We start from the raw sequence: 26,782 nt of genomic DNA, 5'->3' as shown, positions 1-26,782 counted from the left end.
AAAATATAGCTTCCAAATAATGTAAAAGTCACCCTGCTGGGAAAGTTTTAGACAGTTATCAAATAACTTACTACAGAGGATAATAATAGAGACTGTTTTGCCGCCTAAATACAGCATTTTCTACTATGGACATTGTAATTACTATTTACAGCTAGATTATAGGGAAATCTGTGGGTGTCATGGAATTCAGTGTCAGAATTTTGGAAACTCTGTTTGCATAATTAAAGGGCTACTTAGTCAATTCCTTCCTATTTTCTCATCTATTTAAGCAGATCATATATGTGCCAGTATTTCATTGCTAACTATGGTGCAGGAGACAACCAACTTTAAATCTTCTATTGCTGGATAATACTCATAATAACTGTGTAGAATATATGGTTTATAATTAGTGACTATGCCAAGGTTTTTCAAGAAGTGCATTAGATATGGCATAGATACAAATTTCTGCTTCATTAAATGACTTTATAGACTATATTTCGCTGCTTTTGCATATGTAATTATTTCTGTTTGATAGCAGGATTACTTTATAGCTTCTTAATGAGAATACCTTTTTTTTATTAGAACCTTTTCTGAAGTTTTATTGAAGCTTTTGGTGACCTATTTCTAGTGATTGTAGAGCTCTAAAATTCTCTCTTCCTTATTTAAGTAGCTTCATCTTCTGTTTGATTAGTGGCTTTGGAAGTAGATTCACAATCTAATTTTAGGAAGGAAGTCTTTTCTTACAGGAGAAACAAATTCAAAAATAACCTTGCACATCACAGGATGCCTATGAATTATGGAAATGGTCCCCTCTCCCACACCATTTCTTAGGTGAAGAGAGGGTAAAAGTCGGAGATGACTCCCCTTCGTTGCAATTTGTTCTCAGTTGCATCTGTGCAGAAAATTTCTCATTAATATCCTCTTTAATGAACGCTGAGGACTTAGATGGGTAAGTTCAGTGGTGGTTTGACAAATGATTTTAATACAATGTAAAGTGCTCTAATTTCATAGCCCTATGGAAACACAGATGAGATGCTGATACTGGGTGTTTGTGGAATGGGTGGGAAGTTTGCAAGTATCGAAGGGCTCTATGCTCGAGTAAGGTTATAATTCTTACCTGAAGTGTGCAGTAGCCATGATGTAAATATCAAGAAACATGGTGATGATTGTGTAGATTTCACCTACCAGAAGAGCAGTCAGTTATTAATCCTTATTAGCATTTTTCCCAGCTACAATACATTTTTATTCTAACTTCAGAGAAACGCACATACTTTAAAAGACGAAAACAATTTAGAATATATAAAAAGCAAATATCCACTCTATGTTCTTTGTTTTCCTCCCTATTCCCAACCCCTATTCATACCTCTCTCTCTCTGCATGTTTGATGTTAATTCTCTGAGAGCTTTTCCTGTGCATTTACATCTCTCCTCATCCTACCTCTTTCTGATTAGCTTCATTGTTATGTACCTTGCATGGCTTATGGACACTTTCATGGGCATATTTCAGCCTACCCTATTCATTTGAACAGCTACCTCTCATTCTAGTATGAATGTATCATAATGCCTTTAACCATTACCTACATAGGCTATTTATAATTTTCTATATTACAAACAGTGCTAAAATTGAACACCCATGTCCATAGTCTCCTTACTTAGTCCCCTATTGTCCTGTCCTCTCTCTCTCCTTCCTTCCCTCCTGCCCCTCTATCTAATCTGTATCTTTGTGCACATGTGTATTTCTGTAGGATGGATCCTGGAAGTGGATTTGTTAAGTCAATTTGAATATTGACATAGAGTCCAGAATTTCCCTTCCCCAAACTGCACCAGCTTATATTTCCACCAAGAATTCAGTGGTGCTTATTTAATAACCATGTTTTAGTCTATTTGATTGGATAAAATGGTAAATCATCATCATCATATTATTATTATTCCTTTGCTATTGTTCCTGAAATGGTGAGCTTGAATATATTTTCACATGTTCCTTGGTTTAGTGAGTCTGCTCTATTTTTCTTGTTGATTTTTGTAAGGTTTATTTATTCTTAATGATTTGTATAGTCTCTTTAGACAGTAGTGCTATTATATTTTTGTCTGTTTATATGTTTTGCAGATATTTCTTCTAAGGGTACCACTTATTTTTTAGATCTGTCTTTTGTGACAGAAAAATGTGAAATTTTGATGCAGGCAAATCTGTTATTCTTTTCCTTTGTGGTTTCTGCATTACATTTCCTGCCTAAGAAAGTCTTTACTGGATCAAAGCTAGAAATATATTCTTCTAAAATCTCTTCTGGCACTTTTATAGTTCTTTATATTAGATTTTAATACTTACAAATTTTAATCTTGCATAAGATGTAAGTTATACTCATATTTCTGGCAAACACCACACCTATATCATCTTTCCACTTAGGTAGTTAGATCCTATTTCCCAGCCTCCCGTGCAGCTGTGTGAGGCCATGTGACTGAACTGCAGCCTAGACTGAGAGTAAAAGTGATGACCATCACTAACAGTCTTGACCTACAACAAACTTACAAGAGAGATCCTCTTCCAAAATGACCTCGGAGGACTCGTGTTGAAGACGGCGAAGTCAATCTGGGAAATGTCTAAATCCATGAATCACCACTTAGAGGAGAGCCACCCGTCAATGTTAGACTGCAAGGAATTAACTTCTTGTGAGCAAGAAATTAATTGTGAGCAAGAAATTAACTTCTTTCTATAGATTTAAGCCCCTGAGATTTTAGGGTCTATTTTTTTACAGCAGCTGTATACTCAATACACCGAGGTAGAGCACAACTTTCCCCAGCGGCAAGGCCAGCCGTTCCGACACACTTTATTCAGCAATCTGTCCTTTATCCTCGAATTTGGAATTCCATCTTTTAGCATTCTCCAAATTTCCAAAATTATAAGAGTTATTCTGGACTCAATTTTGTTTTATTGAGCTACCTGCATATTTGGAAAAACACACACCACACACTCATATTTTATTTACTGCAGCTTGGAATTGTTCTTGGCATCTGGTAGCAGAGTGATATTTTCAATTTCGGGTCTGTCTTAGACCTTCAAAATCTTTCTATAACCTTTAGGCTGTAATACAACATTTCTAATGCCATCTATAAAGCCCCGAGTGATTTGGCCACTGTCTATCTTTCTACCTGCATCCCTTCTTCTTTGCTGCTCCCTGAGCTACAGCTTCTTCAATATTTTTGCAAATGCAAAGTATCTTATATTCTGTGGACCATCACTAATGTTATTTCGTTCGCCTGAAAGAGCTCCCATTTTTTATGTCTTAGATTTAAGAATGCTTCATTAGTGGAGATTTTTCCTGACCTCCTATCCAGACAAGATCCCATGATTAGACAGTTTGAGAGCCGTCTTGCATTGCAGTTATTATAATTTGAAATTTTATTTGTAATACGACCATTATGATTTTAATATTTTCTCCTTTCCTGGACTTAAGAGCCATGAAGTTGGGACAGCATTTTTCATTATGATGTATCTACAGCAGCTAGCACAGTGCTTGACACATAGTGAATACATGATAAATATTTGGAACCTCCAAGGATGAGCACTGCCAGGTGAAGGGGTGCACCCGTGGGACTTGGATGGGCCCTGCGTACTGTCCTCCCAGAGGGCCTTTCCCCTTCTCTCCGGGGGATCTGCTGGAGCCTCTGCTGCCTCACTTTGTCCCCAGGGCTGGTCACCACCGAAACAGAAGCCTGTCAGTCTGACGGGGACGGCGCCCTCCCCCAGTGTTGACAGTGTGTGTGTCCCCATCAGTGAGGTCGGGCATCACTGGTATGTACTGGCGTGTGCACTGCCTCTCGTTGAAGGTGCATGTGTTTGCCCTCTGACACTTTGGAACACACTGACTTTGAAGAGTTGTCAGGGGTGTGAGACCTCCCTCTGGCCATCGGTTGTGAAGAACACTTCCAGCTTGGGGTTTGTCGCTTCGGCTTTCTTCATTTTACTCATTTTTGGGTTGGGAAGAGCCAGCCATTGCCTCACTGGCTTCTGGCCCTGGGGTCACACTTAGCACAGCGGTCTCTACCCCGAGATGGTGCGCGCACTTACCAAAGGGCTTCTCTCTTACATCTGATCTCTATCCACCTGGGATTTCCCTTTCAAATAACAAAAATGCTATTTCACATAAGAACAAACACAAGTATGTGAGCAGACACAAGAAGGCACCAATTTTAAGCTGCATTTAGAGGAAATGCCCCGAATCCGTACCAGAGCAGACACAGAAAGCCGACCAGGGGCTGCCAGGGGCAGGAGGAGTGGGGAGGGAGTACTGTGGATGCAGAGTTTCCTTTTTGTTTTTTAAACATGTTTTCATTTATTATTTTAGAGACAGTGGGAGGGAGAGGGATAGTTAGAAACATTGATGAGAGAGTAACATCAATTGGCTGCTTCCTGCATGCATCCTAGTGGGCTTGTGCCCTGACCAGGAATCAAACTGTGATCTCCTGGTTCATGGGTCAATGCTCAACCACTGAGCAACACCAGCCGGGCCAGGGTTTCCTTTTGGGGTGAAGGTTCTGCAACTCGATAGTGGTGTTGGTTGCACAGCATCAGGAATGTACTTCATGCTCTGGAATGACACAATATAAAAGAGAAACACTTACTTTATTTCTTAACATACATCATGCCAATAATTGAGTATAAAAAAGAAATTAATTAAAGCCCCCAAATGATAAATAATACATATAATAAAATAGATAAACTGCATCACACCATGAAGACAAGAAATAGGTAATAATTACAGAAAATAAGAGAAAATGGTGGGAGAGTGGGGGTGAAACAAACTCTCCTGGTGGCACAGAGAACTCAGATTTTAAAAGCAGCTCTGTGTCTGCCCAGGACGCCTCTTCCAGGCAGTCCTCTGTGTCAGGAGCCAGGGCAGGTTCAGAGGAGGGACCTTCAGGCAGGGGTGCTGGGGCCGCAGCTGGGTAAGAGGCTGCACAGGCTGGCCCTGGTCCAGGGCTGCAGCTGGAGCTGCTGCTGGTGATGGCACGGCTGCTGGAGGTGGGCATTTCTCCAGGCCTGGAGCGGCATCCAGGTGTGTGCCTGCATGGGGCTGCTCAGGATGTACACCGGGAGCAGGCTCTGCCTCCTGGGCTGGTGCTGGAGCTTCAAGAGGAGAAAAGATCACCCACGTGCCTGCATTTCCATGTGCTCCTCTCCCCGACCCTGCCCAAAACACAGAACACAGCTCAGCCCAGGTCCCACCACAGGATGGCCTCCTGCTGGCAGTCCAGCAGACGGGTGGTCTGCGGCAGGTCCTGGCCCCTGGCCAGCCTCTGGGGGTGCTCCGTCTGTGTCTCCCCATAAGCTCACATGCACCTCCACCCCACATCCTACCCCACCTCCCCACCTTCTCACCCTGGGGCTCTGCCTCCTTGAGCTCCAGGTCCTGCGGCCGGGTTTGTGGAGCATGGCATGTGCGCCAGGGTGGAGTTGGACATTGTGAGCTGCTTGTGGAGTCTGAGCGGCTTTGGGGGAGGAGTCTTTGTCCAGCCAACCAGGGGCCCAGGTTCCCCAGACGCCAGGTGGCCACACTCACTCTGGGCCTGCTCTGGTGCTCAGTGGTGTGGCTCACCGGCCCCTCACTGGTGGACATGGGGTGGGGGTCTTTGTTGACCATCTGCTGCTCCTCCATGTCCTGGGTTGAGTTCTGCCATGACAGTGACCGATAGCCGGTTGGGGATACCTCAAGCTGTGCAGGCCCCAGTTGCTGTTGCTTCTGCCCCCTACACGTTCTGTTCCCGGATCAGGCCCAGCCCTGTGTCTGCACAGACTTCCACCCAGGGGAAATGAGTCTCCTCCAGGGCTCGGGATAGACCTCGGGCAGTTTAACATCCACCCAGTCAGGCTTTACCTGGGGTGTCAGATTGACAGGCCTGCAAAGCTTTTGACTCCTCCTCTGTCTATTTTATTTTTGGGGCCAGGCCCTTCCTATATGAACCCCCTTACAACACACACACACACACACACACACACACACACACACACACACGGAGGGGAGCTGCTCAGGTGGGATCAGAGTGGTGGCCTGACCCAAATAAAAGCGCCCTGGGACTCCCTGTGTTACCTCTGGGTCCCACCTTGAAAAGGGCCAGAGGCATCTGGGCTGAGTTTGGAACCAGAGGCCACAGCAGCCAGAGCAGGCAACAGCAGCGGAACAGGCTGTTACTGCTGGCTCTTTGGCGATCACAGCCTAGAGACTTAGGCATGCAACAGTAGAACACGTTGTAGGTTGTAAATGAGCTGGGTAGGGGCTGTTTTAGAATGTGGCTGCCTGGATACCAGGGTTCCAAGTTCTGTGGGGGTTCATTGTCAGGAAGTGAGGTCACTGCCTGGGTTCCCTACCCTGAGGCTGACAGGTGCGGCTCTTGTCTGCCTACAAATGCTGCCCCCGCCCCGCCCCCCCCCCCAAAAAAAACAAAAACAAAAACAAAAACAAACAAAACACAGAGAACATAGGTTGTGGTGGTGACTTCCCAGGCTCTCCTCCTGATGGTAGGGGAGCAGGAGAGAGAGAGGATGACATTTTTTGGATGTCAGTCTTCTAACTGATTTTAAGTGTTTCTTACTTAGCATTTGTAGATTTAGCGATCATTTTAATATAGACTTAGTTTTCAAGCTGTGTGGAGGAAAATACCATATTTTCCCCCTTATACAACTCCTTTTACAAATATGTGGAACACACTATCTTGTATATTATAAGCACACATAAAGAATAAAAGATGCCTGAGTAAAAATTAACATAAATTTATTTAACAATATACAGGGGTGTACATATTCCGAAAGAGTAGAATAAAGCAATATGTACTACAGGTAAGACTTGAAGACATTTAGTGACATTTACTTAAATAGGAAAAGACAGGTATATATTTTCAAATGTCAGGATGAATAGATTTTATGTGAATAGAAAAGCCCAAACAAAACATGATATTAGTCGATTTGATGTTATAAATTAATCATGCAAGAGTTTCTTACCTGCATGTAAGAGGATGGAAGTCTAGGGACTCAGGTGAATTGGATCCTGTGTCCAGACACAAGGGTCCCTCAAGGTGTCCGGGCGTTTCCCTGGACATCACATCAGAGAGGATTCAGATGCTAGACGTCTGGTCCAGGGCTGCGCCCAGACTCGGGAGGGAGTACTCAGAAGCACCTGCACTGCTCGGGGGACAGGGTGGAGCCTTGGAACTTCTATCTAGGACATCTGCCGAGGACATTCTATCTCCTCCCGAACTCTTTATCTTACTGCGTTATTTTTATTATTCACTTCTTAAAAATTTAGCTGAGATTTATACCCCTTATAAGAAAGCGTTCTTTTACAAACCCTTTCCTAATCTCCCTTGTCTGTCCTCAGTGTGCCTGTAAATTCTTGGGATGTGGCATCATCATATCATTCATCATCATCATCATCATCATCATCACCACCACCACCACCATCATAGTTGTCATACTAGTATTTATTTAAGTTACCAAGTCCCAGAAATTTTGCTCAATAATTTATATGGATTATCACATTTAATTCTTATAATTAAAAGGTAATAGAATTGGAAGTATTCTAACTTAGACATGTACACAGTATGTTTCTAATATTTTTGACTTGTCTTCCCCTCTACATCTGTGAGTTCGTTGGGGACTTCGACAATATATCTTTTACCTTGTACCTCTGCACCCCTGGCACTCAGAATGGCAATCATTACATGAAGCTTTACTCCAAATATCTGAATGAACCGTGGTAGACTCTAGGCTGATCTAATTGCTAGATGTGGCTCTGTTATGATCATTTTTAAATGAAGTAACACTTGATTCTTATCATGGAAAGCCGGTACATTTCTGGAACAATCATTTATTTTATTAAACCCACTAAAATATTTGTCAAATTTAAATAAAATCTCCCTTGGGTTTTAGCTCTCTGCTCTGTATGTGTGTTTAATTCAAATGGGATCAAAGACTGATCATCATGGATTTCTGCTATTGAAGAAAATGGGATAAAGACTTCTTGGCAAAATAGTCACAGTTTTTCAACTTGCAAATTAAATTATAGTGTAGATTTGCTCTCTTGCCCCCATTAACTTCTTGCCCTCCTTGGCTTCCCGAGCACCTTGGGGATCAGATTCCGGTGGCCCTGTAGAACAGGCTATCGATCACCCCTCTGCCTTGTTGCCACTCTTACCTCTCAGTACAAATTGGCTTGTGTCAATTGAAGGTGGGAGATAATTAATTTATACTCACATTGAAATCACATGCATTCTAAAAGGAGGCAATCACTTGAGCTTAGATCTCTGAGCTCTACCAATTTGGAGATGGGAATTCCTGAGCTAACAGTCTAAAGTAGTAGAAATATTGTATATATTACACACGTGTGAACTGGGGTGAGAAGGATTGGAAGGTACTGTAAAATAATTCTAGTGGTGACCTTTCTAAAGTTTTTACACAGTTTTCATCATACTGAATCTCAAAGTTGAAATTAAACACCTTTTTTTTTAAGAAGGGAAAAGATAAAACTATCTTTATTTACAAATTACATGATCTTATATCTAGAAATTTCTAAAGAATCCTCCCTCTGCTAAAAGCACACACACAGCTTATTAGACCTAATACATTCAGTAAGGTAACAGAATACAAGATCAACATAAAAAATTGTATTTTTATACACTAGCAATGAACAATCCAAAAATATTAAAAACACAATGCCATTTACAATAGCATCAAAAAATAAAGTACTTAGTAATATATTTCACAAATTTAACCAAAGAGTATAAGACTTATAACCTGAAAATTACAAAACACTATTGAAAAAACAACAACTTTAGAAACCTAAATAAATGGAATGATATTATTTGTTTGTGGACTGGAAGATTTCTATTTTAAAGATGCCAATACTCCCCAAATCGATCTATAGATTCTTCATAACTTCTGTCAAAAACTCAGGTAGAAATTTTTTGCAGAAATAGACAAGCTAATCTTGAAATTTTTATGGAAATGCAAATGACACACAATGGCTAAAACAATCTTGAAAAAAGATAACAAAATTGGGAGACTTATACTTTCCAATTTTAAAACTTACTAGAAAGCTATAGTAATGAAGATTGAGAGGTACTGGCACGAGGATACACACAACGATCTATGGAAATAATACACCCTTAAAATATTGGAAAGTTCTTCAAACCCATGGAAATAGTGTGTGAAACATGAGGTGACTGGGCAGGAGCATGTCTTTTCTATTATGACTATACCAGAGGCCCGATGCACAAAATTCGTGCAAGGGGCTTGGCTCCTGCAGCCCCGGCTTCGTCCCGATGGTTGCCCCGAAGGTCGTCCGGACGGTCGTTCTGCTGTTCAGTCTAATTAGTATATTAGCTCTTTATTATATAGAATGTTTTTTTCCCCTACAATATCTACAAGTGTATGTTCATAAGTCATTTCCAGTTATAGCCTTGAGGACATCACTACTTTAGAATCAAAGATGTTATTATGAAATAAAGTGCAAGTCATGGCACTATTTATAATATGCTTATAAACAAGTGTTTGCTACTTATAATTCTACTTTCAAGCTAAAAAATATATTTGAAACCCTGATTCAGTGATCTTCTTGAACAGAATGACAGGAGCCTCCAAGAAATAGGCAAGGCCATTCCACTCCTCTGCCGGACTTCCAGAAGCTTGTCACTTACCGCAATACAGACCAATTAGCATGCAATGAAGTGTCTGGGGGAAGTGAGATTCATTCCCAACACTAAGAGAGAAGAAGTGAATAGTTGTAATTCTTCCCAGGGGTTCATTTCTTAATTCATTCTGATTACAGCAGTGAAAATATTTTCAGAGAACCTTGAAGCAGTCCTCTAAACATATGCTTGTGTGAGTCCCTAAAGTTTAGAAGACACGCTGAGAGTGATGCGAGGGGAGGATTTAGGCTCATACTGAAAAGCAATAACTTGTGCATCAGGAGTCCACTGTTGTTTTGGTCTTGTATCTAAGTTCTATTTATCAGAGCAAAATTCTTTATTATTGAAAGTATTACATTTGTCCCCTTTTTCCCCAACCAGCCCACCCCCACCCCCGTCCCCCAGCCCAGGCTTTCACCCCCCTATTGTCTGTGTCCATTGGTTATCCTTATATGCACACAAATTCTTTGGTTAATCTCTTACCGCCCCCCCCCCCCCTTTGAGTTTTGTTGGTCTGTTTGATGCTTCTATGTCTCTGGATATATTTTTATTCTTCAGTTTATGTTTTCCATTATATTTCACAAATGAGTGAGATCATGTGATATTTCTCTTTCACTGACTGTGGCTTATTTCGCTTAGCATAATGCTCTCCAGGTCCATCCATGCTGTCACAAATGGTAAGAATTCCTTCTTTTTTACAGCAGCATAGTATTCCATTGTGTAGATGTACCACAGTTTTTAATCCACTCATCAGCTGATGGGAACTTAGGCTGTTTCCAAATCTTAGCTATTGTAAATTGTGCTGCTATGAACATACGGGTGCATATATCCTTTCTGATTGGTGTTTCTAGTTTCTTGGGATATATTCCTAGAAGTGGGATTACTGGGTCAAAAGGGATTTCCATTTTTAATTTTTTGAGGAAACTCCATACTGTTCTCCACAGTGGCTGCACCAGTCTGCATTCCCCCCGGTAGTGTACTAGGGTTCCCTTTTCTCCACATCCTAGCCAGCACTTGTCGTTTGTTGATTTGTTGATGATAGCCATTCTGACAGGTGTGAGGTGGTACCTCATTCGTTGTTTTGATTTGCATTTCTTGGATGATAAGTGACTGAGTATTTTTTCACAGGCCTCTTGGCCTTCTGTATGGCTGCTTTCGAGAAGTGTCTATTTCAGTCCTTTGCTCATTTTTTTGACTGGATTGTTTATCTTCCTTTTGTTAAGTTGTATGAGTTCCCTATACATTTTGGAGATTAAACCCTTATCAGTCATATCACAGAAAATTCTTGGCTAAATGATGTTTTTGTTACTGAAGTAGCATGAATAGTAAGGGCTATAGTATTGGTCAAATTTTTCAGAAGAAAGAAATGAAATGGATATATGCATTTTTCTTAGATGGGTGGCTTATTCATTTAGAGTAGAAGATATGTCACAAGAATTCTAGAACTTTTTAAAAAATATATTTTATTGATTTTTTACAGCGAGGAAGAGAGAGGGATAGAGAGTTAGAAACATCGATCAGCTGCCTCCTGCACACCCCCTACTGGGGATGTGCCCCCAACCAAGGTTCATGCCCTTGACCAGAATCGAACCTGGGACCTTTCAGGCTGCAGGCCGACACTCTATCCACTGAGCCAAACCAGTTAGGGCTAGAACTGTTTTTTATTGCTGACACTTGTAGATTATTTAAAAGGTGCTCAAAATATATTTTAAACATGAAAAAACCTCTATTAAGATCTAAATCAGTTCAGGTGATCTTCAGGAATCAATTATTTTCAGTCAGATTTCTCCCAAGATATGATTCCAAAGAATCTGCATATAATGGGCAAATTCAGTAATCAATTCATTGAGCACCTGCTGTGTGCCAGGCACATTGAGGGTAATTGAAGTAAAGAAAACTTGGTGCCTGACCTTAGGTATTATTATTCAAGTACAAATCTTACTGGAAGAAGAGAATTCTAGGTAGGTCTTTTGTTATTTTTAAATTGGAGGCTCAGGGACAGAAGGACCTTAGAGAGACTATAGTTGCCTTGATGACTGTGGAAAGGAGACTAAGCGGAGATTCTGCCCAGAGCTCCTGTGATAGGGGAGTTATGTGCGAGGAGGCTAACCTTTCATGATGTCAGGTTGCCAAGGAATACTGGGTAGTACATTCTGATCTATTTAAGAAGTAGCATAAAGTGTTATAAAGTAATTCTTTGGCCTGATGTGATGGTTTCGTTTTCTTTGAAACGTCGTCATCTTTTCTCTGGGGCCAGCACAGCCTGATTGGCAGCATACAGCATATTAAGTCCGTTCCTTGTGCCTGAATGTGGAGCTAAAGAAAAGCTTTTTCAAAACCCAGATGGGGAGGTTTTGCGTTCACAATTTCTGGAGGAAGAAGTTAAATGAGTATCTGAAACTACCCAGTCTGTTCAGCTAGTCTTTTGATTTTGTTTTTTTGTAAATGCTTTAGATTAAACACATTAAACAATTCAAAACATCTCTAACAATCTAGGTACTAAAATGAGAAAGGTCCATATGCTTGCTCTTGTCCTTCAGGGTCAACTAATAGAAGTTAATAGCAAGCCCTTCTCAAAGCTTCCTTCAGGCAGTTTATTCATATTGATCAGCATTTTGACTACAATTTTATTAAAATAAAATCCTAGATGGCTGGGTCCCAAGGAAAAAAAAGTAAATCTACAATTTTTTATGTAGAAATTGAAACTATGAAAGAAGGAGACATATGTAATACTCTTTGTAATACTTTAAGCAATAAAACAAAATTTAAAAAAATATTGATTCCTTGGACAAAGGAAGAGGAATTTTTAAATGTCATAATCTACATAAATTTATGGGTTTATGAACCCACTATGAAATATTTATACATTTGCATATATATGTATCTCCACACAGTGAGAAAAGGAACTTTGTCATCTCTCTCATTTCTCTCTTCAGCTGTTGGCTGAGTGCCTGGCCCATGAAGGGCCTCAGTCAATGTGAATGATTGGATGGAATGAAGTGAGGTTTGATTTAAGCCCCTCTAAATTCCATATGTAAATGAAATTAGCTATTTTCCTGCAAGAGGAAAGACCAAAGGACACACAAGTTAATTGAAGTTCTCTTTGTTTGCCAACTTTTTAATTAATTGAAATCAGTATGATTCCTTGTCTTCCTAGTACCTTAAACAATCGCTGGCATATGATAGTGCTAATTACTTGTATGAGTGAATGCATGTTCTAGTGAAACTAGACATTCTCACCATTTGCATTCACTATACTCTAAATCCACCCTTATTATCTATTTCAAATCCCTCATTTTCTATGAAGACAAGTTTCATCTGATTCTTTAACTCGTAGTGGTTCTCTTTCTTTCAACTTGGGTACATATCATCTTTCCAAACTTATCTGGCTTTACATTTTTTATTCAAATCTAGAAATGGCAGTCATTTTCCTTCATCTGTTTCTGGGAATTTATCATGATGGCAGAGTTAAAAATTTTGGGCCAACTCTTTCAGAAGATGCTCATTTCATTGTTTTTTAGAGTGAAGTTGCTGCATCCTGCTTTACCAGTTTGAGAGTACAAAGTAAGGTCAGATTTCCTTTTAACATTCACATCCAACGAATCTGAGCTGCTATCCCTATTTCTCACCTCAGAATCCTTCTCCCAAGTTACGTTTAAGGTCTCAGGAATATTTATTTGGTCCATAGAATTTATTATAATGCCACTGAAAAAGATCTATAAAAATCTATTCACCTTATAAAAGGATTTATTCCTTGTGGCTGATATGGCTGTTACTGCGATGTGGAGTTATTTCTGAAAATATGAAGTCCAAAGTCAGGGTTTTTAACACCACTGGAATCACCATGGAAAACAAGGAACCAAACTGTTGCCAATTTGGCAATTGTTTCTTTGTGTGCAGAGAGAGAAGATATGTTTTCCTATAATATGTTTGGAAATTGGATGTTGGCTCCAGATGTTACAATTCTTAGTGACCAGCTCATTCAGTCACACACCCTGCTACTAGACTCGGGGCACATCACGAGTAGCTCCAGTTATCAGCCAAATGCCATAGAAACAGCCCTTCTTTTCAACACCCTAGAGCAGGGGTCCTCAAACTACAGCCCGCGGGCCACATGCAAATACAAATATTGTATTCCCGTTTTGTTTTTTTTACTTCAAAATAAGATATGTGCAGTGTGCATAGTAATTTGTTCATAGTTTTTTTTTAAACTATAGTCTGGCCCTCCAACGGTCTGAGGGACAGTGGACTGGCCCCCTGTTTAAACAGTTTGAGGACCCCTGCTTGGAGCTTGTGGTGGGGCCCTTTGCCCATTTGTCCAGAGTATCACATGGTTTTTCTCTGGGTGTTCCCATAGAGCACGGGCACTTTCCCATGATCTGGCTTTAGGCAGATCCCACTGGCATTAAACATCCCAGGGGATAAGTTCTTTCAGAAGATTCGTTGGCCCATTGCAAAGTGTTAGAGCACCTGGCCTTGTGGGAGAGGAGTTTTGCCTCTTTCCACTTGTATTTTAAGTCCTAAACACTTACATATTTTAAAAATTTGCTCTAATCTTGGGTAGATGTTTACTGTTTTATATTGTAAACCAAAGTATCATTCATTCTACTCTCTCCAAACCAAGGGTCTCTCTCTCTCTAAGATAACTGATATCTTCATGAAGGAACTGCTAGCATCTTTACAGGACATTTTTCTCTCTTAAAAATTGTAGTCGGCTTCACTGGGCACACTGCTACACCAGCACACAAAATGCAAATACTTCAAAGGTCCAAAAATAGGATCACGACTAAGTAAACTGGTTGGTATTTTTATTCAATTGGATATTATGCAGACATTAAAATCGACGTGATGAAGAATACATAATGATATTTAATATGCTTATGAGTTATTAAATGATAGAAACAGAGACAGGGCACAAATTTGTACACACATGTCCATGTTTAATATATATGTCTATATCTATGCCTGTATCTAGTCTCCAAGATATATTATATAACCACTTTGCCATGCCCTTAATTTCTGGAAGGGCATACAGCCCATTACTGGAAAGTCTTAGATGATCGAATACACGCACAGTGGCCAGAAAATGGTGCAATACCACTCGTTGCTTTTTCCTCAAGTCACTTTGAGGTCCATTACGAGTCCATTTGGATGGAGATCAAGGAGTCTCTTCTGTCTGGGCTGCTCACCTCTCTCCCTCCCTTAATGTACCTCTGTCTTTGCCCTTCAGCTATTCTTTCAGGGTCGGGCTTCTCTTTCCTCGCTGCCCTTAGGTCCCATTCAGTTTGTTTTTCATAAAGGCGGCATGTGCATGTGTGTAACTGACGCATCTCAGTCCCACCTCATGGATAAGCATCCCCAAGACAAACAACCTTTCCAGAGACTATGATGAAGGAGCCTCATGAAATGTAATTGTTCTCTTTGTTTCTCTTCTCCTGCTGCTTTGCTTAGATGGTCTGGGTCCCATAAGGATATGGCCACTTGCTTTTCTCCAAAAATGCGTGAGGTGAGAAGGAAGCTCTGCCTTCCTGTATTTGGGGAGATGGCACTAGAAAGGAAATTTGCCAAAAGATTTATGGTGATTTTATTAGAGTGGCATACTGCATTTTGGTAACCCCCACCCCATTTTTTTTTTGAATCCCGAAGTGCATATAATGGATTATATTACTTTTGCAATGAGGCAAAATATCATAGAAAATTATAAAACATTAATAGATGAAGAGACTATTTTCTTGATTAGGAAGTTGATTTCCAGGTCAGTTATGTGAGGTGTCGGAGCACAACTCGTGAGTGGCAGAACCGGGACTAATACCAAGGAGGACACATATTCTTTTGTAGGCAGGTTAGTGTTGATGACAAAGCTGATTTCTTAAAATGGGCCTGCCTATCCCAGCTGCAATGCCGAGGGGGGTCTTCCTCTCTCTGAGCCTCAGTTTCCTCACCTATAAAGTGGAGGTAGCTGAGTGGACTGTGATTTCCTTGTGCTTCGTGCATGATCACACCTGGGAAGTCTCTAGACGATACTATCACACGGTGGCTAACCGGTAAGTATTTCCCCTTCCTTCCTGCTGTTATGCTACCCGGTGCAGAGCGTTCCTAGTAAGTCAGCCAGTATCTTACCTTGAGCTACTCTAACGTATTATGCTTACCACACAATACCTTGGGTTAGGGGGTGAATTGTGTCTGCCACCAAAATTCAGATGTTGAAGCTCTAATTGCCAGGATCTCAGAATGTGACTGTATTTGGAGATAGGGACTTAAAGGAGGTGATGAAGTTCAAGTGAAGCCAATCTGACTTGGGTGCTGATAGAGAGAGGGATTCGGCACACGGAGGACACCAGGGATGCATGCCCACAGAGGAAGGACCTTGCGAGGACACTGAGAAAAAGGGGGCCACTGGGAGCCCCGGAGAGAGGCCTCGGTTAAACACCAAACCTGCCCACACCTTGACCTTGGACTTCTAGCCTCCAGGACTGTGAGGAATAAATCCCTGTGGTCTAAGACACCCGCTCTGTGGTATTTTGTTGTGGCAGCTCTAGCGAAGTAATGAGCCTTCTGTCATTAAACGGAAGGGAAGCTGCTGGAGGGAGCCCTGCTTTACATTCCTCTGTAAGCGGCAGATGATCAATAATTTCTTGATGAATATCGTGATTTTTATTAAGATTAGAAACTTTGTTTTATATTTCTTTTATGTCTCCCGTGGAGGTCCAGCTCTTGACGTTACTGAGAACTGTAATGTGATAATGAGGATTATATATGATCTTTTTTTGTCTTTTGCAAATAGTAACTAGAATTGTCTTTTATGAAGTCATTGGAATAAATGCAATTAAAGTTGGAAAGATTATTCCTCATTGCCTGTCTAGACATAGTAAGAGGGAATTAAATCTTCAAATGTAATTTCTGAAATTAAGATTAATGACCAGGAGTGCATGATTCCCGCGTGTGCTGGTGACCTCATGTTGTTTGAGACCAAACATGGGGCTTCTCACTATCTTGGTATTAATATAATGAGTCTGATTAGGTTATCTTAAATGTAGTCAGGATATAACATTAACATGTCTGTGTTGGAAGTTGGCTTTGTATTTTTCAGAGGATCTAAAACAGGCAATCATAAAAGAGAAAGTCAAAGGATTTTTTACTGAGTTTAAAAATTACATTGCATTCTACTTTTCTGGATTATGGGAAATGTGGGAGAAAATGAGTTATCTTAATTAACTTATGGGAGGGACATCAAGGGATTAAAAAATTTTACAGGATTTTCAATGTTTGCCAAGTTTAAGAGCTCGAAGGAGAATTTACTGATAAATGAGAAATGCTCCGAACAATAAGACAGCAAGTTTACTACTGAGAAAAATTCAGAACACAGTGTTTAAGGTGGGGGGGGGGCACTTCTTTTTGAGCCAACATGGCCTTTCCATATACCCTCAGCACACCCATGTACACATACAAGCATACACACAAGGACTATTTTTCTAATGTCTTGTCATTATCATAATTTGCTGAATAACCTTTGGATGTTAATTAAAACCTCTGGCCCTAGTTCATACACATATAATCTGGAGAAACTCTAACATACCTTTCAATTCTAGCATTCTATGATTCTGCTTTTTCAGGAGATATGAAAAAAACAGGGAGGGGATGAAAGTGATGTCACTTAGGGAGGCCAATGGTCAGACTGGTTCTGTTGTCTCCTAAAGATAATCTCTGCACACGGGCAGTGACGGGCTCTTGAGCTCAAATACTAAGCTTTAGGCTTCGGGACAACCGGGTGCTGTTCAGTGCTGAGTCGCCAGGACGAGGAGCATGCTTGCAGCCTGTAAGGCAGCTGATGTGTTTGTTGGATGGAGGAATGGATTAATGTTTCCAGTGCTGCTTGGATCTTCATGATCTCTTATGGTGTAACTTGTCCATATTTTTAGGGTCATGTTGACATACATCTTCTCACTTATTAGACATCTGATCAGAGGATTAGAGGATTATAATCACATGCTACTGCTAAACTGAACACAATGATCTGAAACAGCAGCAACATTTTAAAGAGTATTTGTTGCTTTCTTCCCATATGGAAATGCAGTAAACTTTGTTTTGTCCCTCCTTTCCTTTGTTTCAATTTTATTAAGTTTTTGTCACAATCTACTGTTATTAGGGAAAAGATATATTCTCTGAATATAAATTCTATGATGGTAGGGGCACACTGTTTGTGTGTGTGTGTGTGTGTTTTTTTCATGCACCCAGCAGTAATGACATACAAATGTATTTATTAAATAAAAGAATGAGTCCTGAAATTTATAGCCATAGAAAAGGCAAATGATATTTGGCTTCCTTTTTTATTAGTAGTGGGAAGGATAGCCTGGGAAGGATGAAGTGATGCATGTATACTATATATATATATATATATATATATATATATATATATATATATTCATATTTATAACACAGCAAAAGACATATACTGATACTTTTGTTTTAACAAAAAATAAAAGGTCTGTATGTGTGATGATTTTCGTGGTCCAGTTCAAGGGAGGATGCTGATGAGTGGAAAAAGACAAAATTAAACATATTTTCATTTCTAGCCATTTTTAAAAAAGTCCGGTTGATTTAAAAAGAGAGAATATTCCAAATCTTAGCCATCTGACAAAAACAAACTAGAGACACCAAAAGTATGGATTGCCTTCAGCATGAGTCTTCTAGCAGGTAGCTTAGCATTGCCCTTCTTCCCCAGTCATTATCACACCATTTCACAGGGTGTCTGACTGCGGTACACACTTTCTCTGACTTAGGAGCCTGATGTAGCTGAAAAGCTATGTAGGAACAATCATCAGAATGAGAACCAGCCCATCATCCTGACTCAATGGGGATAAAGAGGAAATCAGCTGCCTAATGAAGCTCTTTCCGTGCCCCCTGCCATTGTGAAAAATAGAGGCTCCAGTATTTCATTATAAACCTGTGTGCTTCGCTTCTCACTCTTCTTTGGTCTGAAAATCAAAGGCCATTTCTGTCAGATCTCACCCTTGGAGTTCTCATCTTCACTCTTACCTTCAACTATCACCTCTATGTAGATAGCTCCCCAAATCTGTATTTCAAGTTGCATCTCCTTCAGCCCTTGCTACAATCTGCATCTCAGGGAAACAATTTTTATTTTTTAATTTTCGCTACTTTGACCTCATGATTGCATATTTAAAGAAAGGCAAAGTCACATACAGTATTTCATTCTGTTTTTCCCTCTCAAATCATTAAACCACATGGACTGGACTTTGACATTTTTCTTGTTAACAGATTTACAGGGGATTAAGGCATTTTTTTTTTTTTTAAAGAAGTAGGGAGTATCAGCCATTTGCTGGTTCCCTTTTTTACTTTCTGTATAAAAGCAATGACATGTATGTATATAGCTTTAATGTTGAGACTACAGCATAAAACTAAAGAGGTTTATCCCTTCCTTGAATTTGACTGAAAATAACTTATATTGACATTGGGGACTTCATCTTCTCATCTTTGTAATCGCATGGCTGCCACAAATTTAAGACATAGAAGTAGTTGCAATTGAAAAAAAAAATTAAGAATGTAGACAAAAGTAGCTCGTTTTTTAAAAAAATATATTTTATTGATTTTTACAGAGAGGAAAAGAGAAGGATAGAGAATTAGAAACATAGATGAGAGAGAAACATCTATCAGCTGCCTCCAGCACACGCCCTACTGGGGATGTGCCCACAACCAAGGTACATGCCCTTGCTTGGAATCAAACCTGGGACCTTCAGTCTGCAGGACGATGCTCTCTATCCACTGAGCCAAACCAGTTAGGGCAAAAGTAGCTCTTTTTAACACCATTCAGGAATACATTTGAAGTTTATATTCAAAGAGCATGTTTTGATCAAATATATCTAGGCATTATTTCATGTCTCAGAAAATCTTAAACATTTATATGTGTTTCAGAAATTAAGTTTTATAAACTACAACTTAGTCATTCCAGTCTTATATCAATCACTGAGTCCTGTCTGGTTTGCTCAGTGGTTAGAATGTTGGCCCATGGACCAAAGGGTTGTGGGTTCGATTCCCAGTCAAGGGCATGTACCTCAGTTGCAGGTTCTATTCATGCCCCCAGTCAGGGTGGGAGTGGGAGGCAGTTTTTCTCTTCTCTCTCTCTCTCTCTCTCTCTCTCCCTCCCTCCCTCCCTCCCTCCCCCCCCCCTCTCCTTCCTTCCACTCTGTCTAAAAAATCAATGGAGAAAAATATTTTCAGGTGAGGCTTAAAAAAAAAAAAAGACTCACTGAGATAGCTCCCTGACTTACCAAAATCCCAGATTTGAAATCAAGTTTCATCTATCCATCGATTATAAGTTTGAATGATCCATGGTGCTGGAACTTTGCTTCTGCAAGGAGTAATGTCCTCCTGAAGAGGCCTATCACATTTGCAAGGTGGTTATCTCCCCCACAGCTACCAACCCTCATTAATCTCATAGTAACACTGGAAAAGGAGGCCATGAGGTTGTCTTTGTAGCCTTGGATATTCTAGCAGTACATTTCCTCTCCTCTCGCCATGTGAAGATCATCTCCATCATCATCTCTATACCATGAACATTCCAGATTCCAGGTTAATTTTTGTCTTACTTTATGGTTCCTCTCTACTTCACTGGGGTTGATTACATGTTCTATTTCTTTATGCAACATGTCACTCTGGCATCTCTCCATGAAGTATTTGCATGGAATCTATGTGGAATGAGTCCCTCTTGCCATGTAGTTTGACCCTTGTAACCACCAGAAACTTACAAAACTTGCCTATGGGTTAGATAACAACTTACAGATTTTGACCAGAAAATATATCTTTTAAAACTCTTAGCTTTTGGAACAAAAATCACTAAATTTATTAAAACCAATTTTAGAATAATTTCATGAAGATGTTTGACAAGAATGCTTGGCAGTATACCCAGTGAGAGACCAAAGTAAGGAATTCCTCTATGTTGCTTTTTTTGGAACCTCAGACTTTCTCTCTGGTACATTTAGAGGTGTGGCATGTCTCATTTTCTGCTTGTGTGCCTCACTGTGCTTCTCGTACTTATGGTAATCCAGTTAAAGTGTTAGGCCAGTGTGAAGAGAACCCCAAGTTCTGACTCGAGTAAGCAACTTACAGCAGTGTAAGGCCCCCATGCGGGGCCCCTCTCACCCTGCTCTTCACCGGCGCATTCCTGATGTCAGACACAGAGGTCAGTACACATTTGTTCCTCAGGAAAGTAGTTCTAAAAACTTAACCCAACAGTGTTTTATTAATTAAGCAAGCCTGGAAGTGACTGGGATGTTGGTAATGTAACCAGATTGATTAGATGGTAACAGCTGCCAATGAAATTTCAATAAATTCAATTCAAGTGAGGCCAGTTCAATCCATTTAAGGTCATTTCAACACACATCTACTGAGCACTTTATATCCAAAGGCTACATTAGGTTCTGAGTCTACAGAGATGGGTGAAATACATTCAATATGTGCAATCTAACAGTGCGAGTTAGCATACGCCCAAAAGAAACTGCCGTGTTGTTCAGCAAGTAGTATAATTGAATTACGTATGCAATGCTGTGGTAACCAGAGGAGGAAGGGATTAACTTTGAAGGGGGAGCTATGGTGACAGGAATCTCAGCAATGCCCCTGGAAGCAATGATACACCAAGCAGGATTTTGAAAGATGACCAAGAGTATGTTAAGTCAGGGTTGAGTCAAGTTTAGACTGAGGGAAGATTATTGGATACCCTATGACCTTGGATAGGATCTTATGCATACAGTACTACTGATTTCAATTGTTTTTGCACATTTTTTTCATTTTAGCTATTCAAAGATGAATATTTTACTATAATTTTATTAAAAACAAATGCATAAACCAAGAGATAAAGAGTTGACCTGGGATGCTTACTGCACTATGAACAGCATCCTCTGGATTTATAAAATGTGCTAAACTTGTTTTTAACCATCATTTAAAAAGACAGCAAGGAAACCAGTGGGAAATAGTAAAAATGCAAAAGAAACTGGAGTTTAATTTCTCCTTCTGACACCATGGAGCTTTTGATTTGGGTTAAGTTATAAATCCTCTGAGGGTCTAAATTTTCTCATGTGTAAATTGAAGTGTTACCTAAGACATCTCGATGGCTTTCTCTAGCTTTTAAAGTATTTTCTGATTCTACAGAATGGTCAGGGCAGTGAAAACCCAAGGGAGGCAGATGGAGTGGCGAGCATGGTCTTTGGAGCCAGCAAATCTCAGATTAAACCCAGGCTGAACTTCAGACAAGTTGAGAGATTTAGGGAGCCAGGGCATCACTTCATTAGTAATTCTCATTGGCAGAACACCTACTTTATAGCATTAGGAGGATTAATGCAAAAACACGATCAAAATGCCTATAGAGTTTCTGGCTCACAGTGGGTATTTAATAAATGTTCATTTCAGTTTCCATCTTCTTTTATTCTGATTAGCAGAAGCTGGTTGATAACTCTCAAGGGATCCTCAAATATTCAGGTGTTGTCGAGTCATTCTCAAACTATACCATGGCCAAGACCTGCAAGATGGAATGAAGCAGACAGGCAGAGCAAGGCATCACACAGCCAAGATATTTTATATCTGGTAATAGTGTTTGTGTGTTTGTTTTTTTTTCAAAGAGAAAGTCGTTTCATAAATTCTTGCCGTAGTGGCCTCAGCTGCTTTTCTATCTCTCATGACCTTTCAGTGGTGCCTAATTACTAACACCGATACTGCTCAACTTCCCTTAGCACCTTGACTTACTAAAGGACGTTTCTGACACACCAGTCTGCTTGCATTTCACTTCACAGCCAAAGTTTATTAATCAGGGTCTGTAGGAGCAGTCCTCATATAAAGACTTTGATGCTTTTATAAGGACATACTATACTCCATTTACAGCAAGATAGTACCATACAAATATACTATAAGAGGCAGTGTAGCTCAGTTGGCTCGAAAATAAGCTGAATGTCAAGTCTCTAAGATCTAATGGATGTCACTCCAATTCAGCTCATCCTGGGGACTTTCTGTTTCATTTCATTCTCTTTATCCAGAACGTCTAGCCCAGTTTCACAGAAATTTAAATCCCTTGCTTTTTTTTTTTTAAATCCTCACCTGAGGATATGTTTTTATTTATTTTATTTATTTTTTCTGTTAACCCTCACCTGAGGATATTTTTCCATTGAATTTTAGAGAGAGTAGAAGGTGCGGGCAGAGATAGAGAGAGAAACATCTGTGTGAGAGAGACACATCGATTGGTTGCCTCCCTGCGCCTGGACCAGGGCTGGGGATCGAGCCTGCAACCAAGGTACATGTGCTTTGATCAGAATCGAACCCTGGACCCTTCAGTCCCAGGGCTCTCTATCCACTGAACCAAACCAGGTAGGGCTGTTTTTATTGATGGGGGTGCGGGGCGGGGGGATGGGGGGGGGAGGAAGAAAGAAAGAAACATTGACTGTTTACTTGAATCCTGGACGAGCTTGACTGGGGATTGAACCTATAATCCAGGTATATGCCTTGACCAGGAGTTGAACCCACAACCTTTTGGTGTATGGGACAATGCTCCAACCAACTGAGCACCCCGGCCAGTGCAATCCTCTGCTTTTTAGTAGAAGATGTGAAGAATGGCACTTTTGGCTGGATTGGGAAAGAATCTTTTATTTCTGATCAATGCTATGATAACATGTGATCATTACTTTACTAAGGAGTTGTTAGAAATTGTGACTTAGATGTCTGAGTGGTATCCTGGGAAGATCAGACTTAAACATCTGACAGATACAGGTTCAAAGCTCAGCTCATCACTTAATAACTGGGACTTTTGGTGGTGAGCTTATTTTCTTTGACACTCATTTTCCCCACCTATAAGATGAGGTTAATAACCTCCGTATGGAATGTTCCAAGGATAAATTGAGATGACATGTACAAAGTGCTGAGCTGTATCTCTTGCATGAAGTAGGTACTCATTAAGAGGAGGGCATCACAAAAATCCTAAGTGCGTTCAAAGTGACAAGTAAGTACAGTGTCAGCCACTTCAGGGATGGTTCCATTTCCCAAGCAAATGAATGTCACACACATTCTGTAGGAACAAATTCGTATTTCCAAATGGGTTATGTGTATATATTTTTAAATCCTCACCCAAGGATATGTTTCTGTTGATTTTAGAGAGAGGAAAGGGGGAGGAAGAGAGAGAGAGAGAGAGAGAGAGAGAGAGAGAGAGAGAGAGAGAGAGACATTGATCATTTGCCTACTGTTTGTGCCCCAACTGGGGATTGAACCAGCAACCTAGGTATGTGCCCTGACTGGGAATCAAACCTGAGAACTCTTTGGTGTAAGGACCAAAATGAGCTATCAGTTGAGCTACCTGGTCAGAGACTAATGGGTGACATTTTAATTCTCAATCTTGTTTTTTAAATAAACAACCAAAAAGAAAGTAACAAATAGCCTTTTTTTTTTTTCAGAGAGAATCAGTGAGAGTTTCCCCCCAGTAAAACAGAATTTGGCAAAAGTTCTCTGGTCACTTTATGAAAGGTAACTACTGAGAAAAAGCAGGAACATTTATGGGATATAAGTAATAATCTTTCAGCAGCGTAATAGTATGTTGCAAACAAAAGTAAGAGAAGCCATTATAAAAATTGAAAAGGATGTCACTTTTCATGTGTAGGGTGTATTTTCAGGAGAACATGTTGGTATGAGCAGACAGCACGAATATCTGTGATTATATGAATATGCTGCGATTACCTTCACTGAGAGTGAGCCTGCTAATGTGACTGGCTGGTGGAGAGTGCCGGTGTGGAAAGGCAGGGATAAAATTGCAGCCACTCAGACAGCATTTCTTTATCTGCTGTATATTTCTCACAAAGTGAAATAACCGGTGATGTTGGTCTTTGGGAAAACAGCCAGTGACTTTTTATGATAATAATGGCACCCCCAAGCCTACGGAATTGTTATATACACTTTTTAGGATAATAGTCAAAGGCATTTCATGAAGGAAAAAAAAAAGCTTCCATTGTCAAATAAGTTTGGAAATGCTGAATATTATATCCCACAATGTATAATCACAATATATATTAGCATACGAAAACCTCTGAGAAGTTCTCTAGTTAAAAAAGCCAAATAAGTAGGGAATAGTTCAATGATCCCTTAATTTCAACATTGGCATTCTTTATCAAGAAATTAAAAAAAACACATCCTGTTTCAATTTAGATGCCTTTTCTTTCTTCGTGTCTAATTGCTGTGGTTAGGATGTTCAGGACCATGTTGAGTAAGGGTGGTGAAAGTGAACACCCCTGTCTTTTTCCTGATCTTAAAAGAAAAACACCTTTAGTTTTTTTCCCCCATTGAGTATGATTGCTGGCTGTTGGTTTTCATATATGCCCTCTATTCCCGCTTTGCTGAGGGTTTTTATCATAAATGGGGGCAGCATTTCATCAAATGCTTTTTCTGCATCTCTTGATATGATCATGCGATTTTTATTCTTCATTTTGTTTATGTGGTGTGTCACATTTATTAATTTGTGGACGTTACAAACAACTGCATCCCCGGAATAACTCCTACTTGACCATGGTGTATGATCATTTAAAATGTATTGCTGAATCCAGTTTGCTAATATTTTGGTTAGGATTTTAGCATCTGTGTTCATCAAGGATATTAGCCTGAAATTTTCTTTCTTTATAGTGTCTTTATCTAGTTTGGGAATTAGGATAATACTGGCCACATAAAATGATCTTGGAGGTCTCCCTCCTCTTGAGTTTTTAGGAATAGTTTGAGAAAGACAGGTGTTATTTCTTCTTTGAAAGTTTGGTAAAATTCACTTGTGAAGCCATCCTGTCCAGGACTTTTGTTTGTTGGGAGTTTTTTGATTACTGCTTTGATTTCATCAGTTGTGATTGGTCTATACAAATTTTCTGATTCTTTCTGATTCAGTTTTGGAACATTGTATGTTACTACAAATTTATTCATTTCTTCTAAATTGTCCAATCTGTTGGCATATCGCTGTTCATATGCTTTCTTACAATCCTTTGTATTTCTGTGGTGTCAGTCACTTCTCTTCTTTCATTTCTGATTTTATTTGTTTGGGTCCTGTCTTTTATTCCTGAAGAGTTTTATTTAAGGTTTGTCAATTTTGTTTATCTTTTCAAAGATCTAGCTCTTGGTTTTATTGGTCTTTTGTTTTTTACTTTATTTAGTTTATTTCTGCTTTGACCTTTATTATTTCCTTTATTCTACTCACTTTGGGCTTTGTTTGTTGTTCTTTTTCTAGTTCCTTTAAGTATAAAGTTAGATTGTATATTTGAGATTTCTCTTGTTTTTTGAGGTAGGCTAGTAATGCTATGAATTTCCTTCTTAGGGCAGCTTTTGCTGTGTCCCATAGATTTTTGGATTGTTGCGTTCTCATTTTCATTTGTTTCAAGGTATCTTTTGATTTCTTCCTTGATCTTGTTAACCCATTCATTGTTTAGCAACATGTTAGTTAGCTTTCATGTGTTTGTGTGTTTTCAGTTTTTTGTGTGTTTGTCATTGATATCTCGTTTCATATTACTTTCATTAGAGAAGATGCTTGATATGATTTCAATCTTCTTAAATTTATTGAGACTTGTTTTGTGTTCTAACAGGTGGCCTATCCTAGAAAATGATCCATGTGCACTTGAAAAAAATGTACATTCTGCTGTTTTGGAGTGAAATGCTCTGAAGATATCAATTAAATCCATCTCACCAGGTGTGTCGTTGAAGGGCACTGTGTTCTTTTACATTTTCTGTCTGTAGGATCTATCCATTGATGTCAATAGGGTGTTAAAATCCCCTACTACAACTGTGTCACTGTTGACCTCTATTTATGTTCATCAAGATTTGCTTTATATTTAGGTGCTCCTGTGTTGGGTGCATAAATGTTTACAAGGGGTATATCCTCTGGTCGGATTGCTCCCTTTATCATTATGTAGTGTCCTTCTTCGTCTCTTACTATAGCCTTTGATTTGAAGTCTGTTTGGTCTTTTATAAGTTTTGCTACCCCAGTTTTTTGTTTCATTTCCATGAAATATTCTTTTTCATACCTTTACTTTTAGTTTGTGTGTATCTTTCATTCTGAGTTTGTTCTGAGGTGGGAGTGGAGAAAATGAAGGTACGTGGGAGTGACATGCCTA

The sequence above is a fragment of the Myotis nattereri genome (genome assembly GCF_964212035.1).
Source record: "Myotis nattereri genome assembly, chromosome: 12".
Taxonomy (NCBI): Eukaryota; Metazoa; Chordata; class Mammalia; order Chiroptera; family Vespertilionidae; genus Myotis; species Myotis nattereri.
Note: the sequence above shows the minus strand (reverse complement) of the source record.